The sequence below is a fragment of the Hibiscus syriacus genome, unplaced genomic scaffold, assembly GCF_006381635.1.
Source record: "Hibiscus syriacus cultivar Baekdansim isolate YM2019G1 unplaced genomic scaffold, ASM638163v2 tig00002880_pilon, whole genome shotgun sequence".
Taxonomy (NCBI): domain Eukaryota; kingdom Viridiplantae; phylum Streptophyta; class Magnoliopsida; order Malvales; family Malvaceae; genus Hibiscus; species Hibiscus syriacus.
This window is the reverse complement of record NW_024061952.1, coordinates 457,205-464,184: the sequence shown is the minus strand read 5'-3', so window position 1 is coordinate 464,184 and position 6,980 is coordinate 457,205. Positions and strand designations below refer to the sequence as shown.

At 33.1% G+C, this 6,980-nt stretch overlaps 1 non-coding gene across 1 annotated transcript; it reads left to right on the top strand.

The window, feature by feature from the left end:
- Positions 1–4,092: 4,092 nt before the first annotated feature.
- TRNAR-UCG lies at positions 4,093–4,166 on the top strand. Its single transcript has one exon. It is a non-coding gene; the product is annotated as a tRNA-Arg (tRNA).
- Positions 4,167–6,980: the final 2,814 nt, after the last annotated feature.

Sequence of the window (6,980 nt, the reverse complement as noted above, 5' to 3'; positions counted from 1 at the left end):
ATGTGCCTTATTTCCCTAATTTTTTCTCTCTGCCCTATTGGGCCAAAACCCCCTGAAAATACAAATCACAAATTGGGTCTTGATCCAAATTAGGGATATGCATTTCAACTAGATTCAACAGTTTTAACTCGATTCGTTGATCTAGTTGGATAGATTTTTTATCTTAGAAATTTGAGTTTTGACCGAGTTAAATTTTTTAAGGATATAACCGGGTCAAATTATGCTCCAGTTTAAATTAAAAAAACCGACTCCATTAAATCCAACACAATATTACAATTATCTTTATATATTACGGATAATTACAATAATATCTTTTTATATTTTATTTTTTTTCAGTTAAATCTTAATTTGACTTAATAAATATATATTTAGTTTGGTTCAAGTTGTGTTGGATACAAATTTTGATATAAAAACTAGGATCATATTTTAGATCGAATGGGGCCATCATAAATTTAGAGACAAATATGAATGGAGATATTTAAGTTTTCAACCGAGTTGAAGTAGCTCAAAAACTCGGATTAGATATTTTTTTTCTTTATAAATTAGAAGTAATTAGATATATTGTTAGCTTCAAACAAGTCGTCAAAATAATCACGAAAAGAAGATTAAAAGAAGTTGGGAGTTGGAAACCTAATTTGATATGCCTTAAACAGGAAAACAAAATAAATAAATAAGCATATGCTTAGCTGGATGGGATGCTTATTTTAAAATTAAAAAAAAAGGAAGTTTGATTAACGGTTCATTTGAATGTGGTGCATCTGGGAACTAAACTTTACTCTTTCTTTTATTTTACTTCCTGTACTTTAATTTTTTTTTCCAAATTTATCATTGAACTTAATATATTTGGGCTTTTCTTTGCACTCACCGTTTCCTCGCTAACAACGTTATAAGTGAGCTTTTACATAGATGTAAAACGGTGTCATTTTGGTATTTTTTTTAAATGACATCGTTTTATTGCCATTAGTTGTTTAACAACGAGTGACAAAAACACCCAATATATTAATTTCAGTGAGAAAATTAAAATCTTTTAAAGTTCAGTGATAAAACTAAGATAGGGTGTTGATTCTTCCGTATGAAAAAAGAGAAATGGTCAAATCCTTCCAGTAGACCTTGTACAAAGCATAAGTTTTGAATTTACTCTAATTTGGTCATTTTAGGCCCTGAACTTTTTCAAAATTTAAATTTAGGTCATGATCCAACACAATATCCGTTAAAAATGTATGACGTGTAAGTTATAGATTATGCCTTCTTGACACTTTGGCAAAAGTGTAGGTAGAAGGATAGACAGAAGAAATTGTCAACTTGAGAAGAATATAAAAGTTAAAAATTCAGATCGAAACCCCAAACCAATAGGACAGTTTGCCAGCTGCTTCCAAGTGCATATAAGGACTTGAAAATTGGATATACTTTGTTTCATGCATAAGAATACTAAATTGTCTCGCCAACATAAACAACAAGACCGTTAAACTACTATACATTTTTATCTCATTACCAGTTGGTCAAAAAGGACATCTTATATATATATAAACAGTCAAGAAATAAAGAGAGAAGAGGAGACAAAATGGCCGCAAGAGCAACGGCTGGGATGATGATGCTCTGGTGTGTCCTGGAAGGAAGCCTAGTGATGCACGAGATCGAGGTCGAGCGGAGGCCGTATCATCGGAACTGCAGCTGTGCTTTACACAACTTAAAGGGTCTTGCTTGCTCATCGGGTTGTTCTCGTGCAAGGAACGTAGCTTTTTCCAAGAAGAAGACATGGAGGAATGATTGTTCGTTATCGATGGCGAATTCCCAATTCTCTTGTCGGTCTTCTCTCGTTGTTGGCCGTTCGGTTGAAAGCATGGAATCGAAGACGTCGATGGGGTTTTCCTTCGTGCATGGTGAAAAGAAGATATCAGAGTTTTGATATTGCTGCCATGTGAGAGCTGGATATTTGTTCCTTTTCTGGATTATTTTTTTAATATTCATTTCTTTAAGATATGGGAATTATTTAGAGGAATTAGATCAAGTTTCTTTGAGGCATACATCCTTTAGAATGCTATTGAATTCATTGTTCTTTGTAAACAAGCTGTAGTGGAGACCTCCATGGTGATGACCCCATTTCTTCCGAAATTTCTTCATTCTCTAAACTTCTTACTGTAATTATTAAAGAATTGCAATTCTTTGGTAGGCCCGTAAACAAATCGAACGTTCAACGAACTGTTTATGAACTGTTCGGTGAGAAGTTCGTTTATGTTTGTTTATTTATTAAACGAACGAACATAAACAATATTTTGTGTTCGTTTAATTAAATGAACGAACATGAACAGAGGGCTCGTTCGTTCATTTAAGTTCGTGAACGTTCGGTAATATGTTCATTTATGTTCGTTTATGTTTGTTCATTTATGTTCGTTCATTTATATTTAGCCCAATCTCTTTAGACCCATTTAAAATATTAAAACTCAATAAATTTTAATCTGATACCCATAAATATTTAACATATTTATCAATTTATACTTAAATTAAGTTTTTATTTATTCCATGAGATTAAATATTCAATGAATCCTTATGGCTTTGATGCTTGATAATTTACCCATGCATATATTTTTGGTTCATGCCTAAAATGTCTAAGACATTACCTATAATGAACAATAAATTTAATTCACATCATGGAGGTCAAGGTTTGATTAGCATTATGAAATTTAGAACAACCTAAATGAACTTGGTTTTGTCCCTTGGGAAAGAGGACAAAGCAATGAACCCACTCCCAAGAGAATTCTTCGTTCATCGGAGACGAACCACTCGTAATTCCCATAAATTAATTAAAAACAAGGGTAAATAATGTGTTTAGTATCTAAACTATCAGTTTTGGTCTGTTTTAGTACCTAAATTTTCTAAAATTGAAAACCCATACCTAAAGTTTAGATTTTGTGTCATTTTAGTACCCGTTTAAAATTTAACGTTAAGTTTGAAAAAAACTGAAAGTTTAAAACGGACCAAAACTGATAGTTTAGGTACTAAACATTTTAAGCTTTTAACGATGGGTACTATAATGAAATAAAAACTAAACATTAGATATGATTTTGAAAAATTGAAAGTTCAGGTACTCAAACAGATCAAAACTGATAGTTTAGATACTAAGTGTGTAGTTTACCCTAGAAACAACAAACACAATCAAGCTAATTTCCACAATCTATGCAAGTTACTCTCTAACGACTTAGAAATTGGAATATTGATTTAAGACAAAACTAAAAGAAACAAAGGAAAAAACAAGTGAAAACTCCAACCTAACACAGACAAACCCACCCAATTCTTCCTCTTATTACCAAGAGATTCTTTCCCTTTCTCTTCGGGAACTTAAACTGTGAACAACAAGATCAATGTTACTTGTCTTGTACCCTACGTTGAATGCAAGGGCTTTTTCTGTCTTGATTCATGTAACACGAAACACCTTCCTCTCTCTATATATGTTCACTTCTCCCACTCTTGCATAGAAAGATAATAGTTCGATTTAGAATAGAAGGAAGTGAGAGGAGAGTGAAATGGCCACTGGTTCAGCTGAGGTGATGTTCCGATCTGTTTTCGAAGGAATCATATCGACGGAAGACGGTTTGGTTCGACGGAGGCCGTACCACCGGAATTGCGAATGTGCATTGCACAAGCTCAAAGGGGTTTGTTCTACTTGTGGTTTCCGGGCAACCAATACGTCGTTCCCTAAGAAACAAGCATGGGATGATTATTCCTTGTCTTTGTCGCCTTCCAAATTGTCATCTCAACCTCCTCTTCTTCCTTACCGCTCAGCGCCGGTTTTGTATTAAAGAGAGGCTGAAACAGTTAAGTTTATAGTTAGTCTTCAAAGTACAATTCCTCTAGATATATAGAGGGAAAACTTGTACCTGAACCACTTCTCTGTAAATTATTACAGTGCAAAACTTCATTGTAAACAAATATTTACACTATTTCCTGTTTAAAATTTTACATTTCTAAAAATAACCTAAAGGTCACTTCTATAGAGCAAATTATTTGGACTTGTATGACTGATTCCTTCTGCCTTTTCTCTCTTCTTTTTTTTTACTAGTTTTATAAATATACATAGCAAGATTGTAATATCCTGACCGCATAGCGCAGTGGATTAGCGCGTTTGACTTCGGATCAAAAGGTCGTGGGTTCGACTCCCACTGTGGTCGATATTTGTTATTTTTCTAATTTTATTTTGTTATTAATTTTAGAAAATTGGGTAAACGACGTCATTTACCATTAAAATTTAGGTCGGGTATCATTCATATCACCGAGCTTTCAATTGTTTCAATTATGACATTAGACTTTAGTTTTGGTCTCAATTCGTACAATGATAAACGTTGTTTCGACAAAATAAATAATATATTGTCTCATTGAATGTTTATCGGAGGAGATTGAAGTATTAACACGACAAACTTTTAGATGAATTTTCTTCAATTTTGAGCGGAGTTCATGAAAAATCAATCCAATGAAAATAAAGAGAAGTGAAATGTGAATGTTGTGATATTAATATTGTTGTGGATGTTGACCTGGACGATGATTGACTATTAGTTACGACCATAATAATTCAGTGCTCCCACTGTGATTGTTTTATGTCGTTTTTTCCTTCTAATTTTGTTTTGTTATTATTTTTAGAAAACAAGGCAAACTACATTATATACCATTAAATTTTAAGTTGTGTATCATTTATATCACCAAACTTTGAATTGCTTCAATTATAACATTGAAGGTGAGAAGAATCATTTCGAGAAGGTGAACAACATACTTCAAAACTTGTCTCATTAACTGATCATTGGATGATATCGAAGTATTAGTACGTCAAACCTTTAGATGAACTTTCTTCAATTTTGAGTAGGTTTTATGGAAAATCAATCCGATGAGAAGAAGGAAAAGTGAAATGTTAATGTTGTGATATCGATATTGTTGTGGATGTCGACTTTTGATGGACGATGATTGACTATTAGTTACAACCAGAATAATTTAGTTTCCGAAAATTGAACCTTATTAAAATTTAGTTATAAAATCGATACACTCAACAATATCTAAAACGACATACTTCTGGACATCAATAGCCATACCAAAACGATCTCGTTTCGTTTACATCATCACAGTGATGAAAAGATCTGCCCATATCATCTTACCGTAGTAATTTAATGATCAAATGCTATTATATTGAAGTTAAAATCAAAATTCAGTACTATAAGCAAAGCAACTGAAAGTTAAGTGATACGGACAATAAACCACCTAAAACTCAGTGGTATATGGTGAAAGTTACCCTTATTTTATCATAAAATCTATTTCCTTTTTATTTTTATAATAAAATTATTTCCATATTTCATACTAAAATTGTTCCACAAATTTGTTGGGGTTTAATTTTTATAATCGTAATAATATCAACATTTAAAATGGAAATTTAAAATTAAATATTATTATTAAATTTTAAAATTGTAACAATATTAATATTAACACATAATTTCTTGTCTCAAAGACTTCCATGACTGCATCTCTGCTTTCCTGCACTTGGAGATGATCGCCAAGTAATTCACCCAGAATGGACCATCAAAGCTAATTTCAAGAATCAACTCTACTCGGCTTCAAACGAGTAAGAGAATGAATTGAATCAAGACAAAAAGAATACATAAGAAACTCCCTAACTTCATCCAATAACTCCCAAATTACTACAGATTCTTCCTTTCAGTTTTTCATTGGAAGCATAATTACCATGAGAAAACTATAACCGACCTAGAGAAACACGTTATTCTCTAGTTGGAGTGTTGTTAAACAATACTTTGGTGTGAACGATATCAATGTTAACTCTCTTGTGTTCTACGTTGGATGGGGCTTTTAACCCTCCCTCTCTCTATATATATGGTCCACACTTGCATAGAAAGATATTAGTTTGATTTCCAAGGAAGAGAGAGAGGAGAGGGAAATGGCCGCTGGTGCAGCTCAGATGATGCTCCAGTGTGTTGCCGGAGGAAGCATATTGACGCAAGACGGCTCGATCGAACGAAGGCCGTACCATCGGAACTGTGAATGTGCAATGCACAAGCTCAAAGGGGTTTGTTCATCTACTTGTGGTTCTTGGACAAACAATATATCATTCCCTAAGAAACAAGCTTGGGGTGGTGGTTCGTTGTCTTTGTTGGCTTCCGAATTCTCTACTCAATCTCCTCTTCTTCCTAATGGCTCTTTATCCAGAAGCGAGAAAAAACCGATGAGGCTCAAACAGAAGCTCAGCAGCAGACAAGAAGTTTAGAAATTAAAAAAATGTAAGTAAATAAGATAATGGTAAATAAGCGATCATAGATAAAGTAATAAGACAGATTTATGTGGAAACTTTAAGCAAGAAAAAGTATGGACAGAGGAGTTCGTGATAGTACTTCAAACCCTAGGGTCGCCCGTCTATCATGGACCTTATTTTTCTTCAAATTTATTTCTTTACCAAACATGTACTATGAATGTTTTGAGTTATGCTAAAACGAAATTTGTAGGTTAATGTTTTGAGTTCTCGCGGCCTAATTTAAGGTTAAGGAACAACAAGTACGACCGAAAATATTAATAAAAATCATAACATTTTCAGTTTGATGCATTTTCTTAGACTCTCCCATGAAATTTGAATAAAAAGTTTTAATGAACTTAGAGGATGTACTTACTTTTATGTAAATTCTTTGACATTACTTGGAACATTGTGGTATCAGTAGCATAAATGAAATATACGAGTTACAGTTTCTTGGTAAAGAAAACAATCTATTATATGAAATTTGAAAAAAAAAACCCCTTAAAAGCAAGAGCCAAGAGAAGCTAAGTAAGAACATCAATTGTTTAGCAATGTGGACGGAGATGGTTAATAATAATTGATGAGACATGACTTTCTCAAACAAAATGAAGACCGAAATCCACATGCTTCGTCTTAGCATGCATAATTGGTTTGACATCCATGTCATATATGGGATTTGTTCATCTACCACAAATGTGCATTG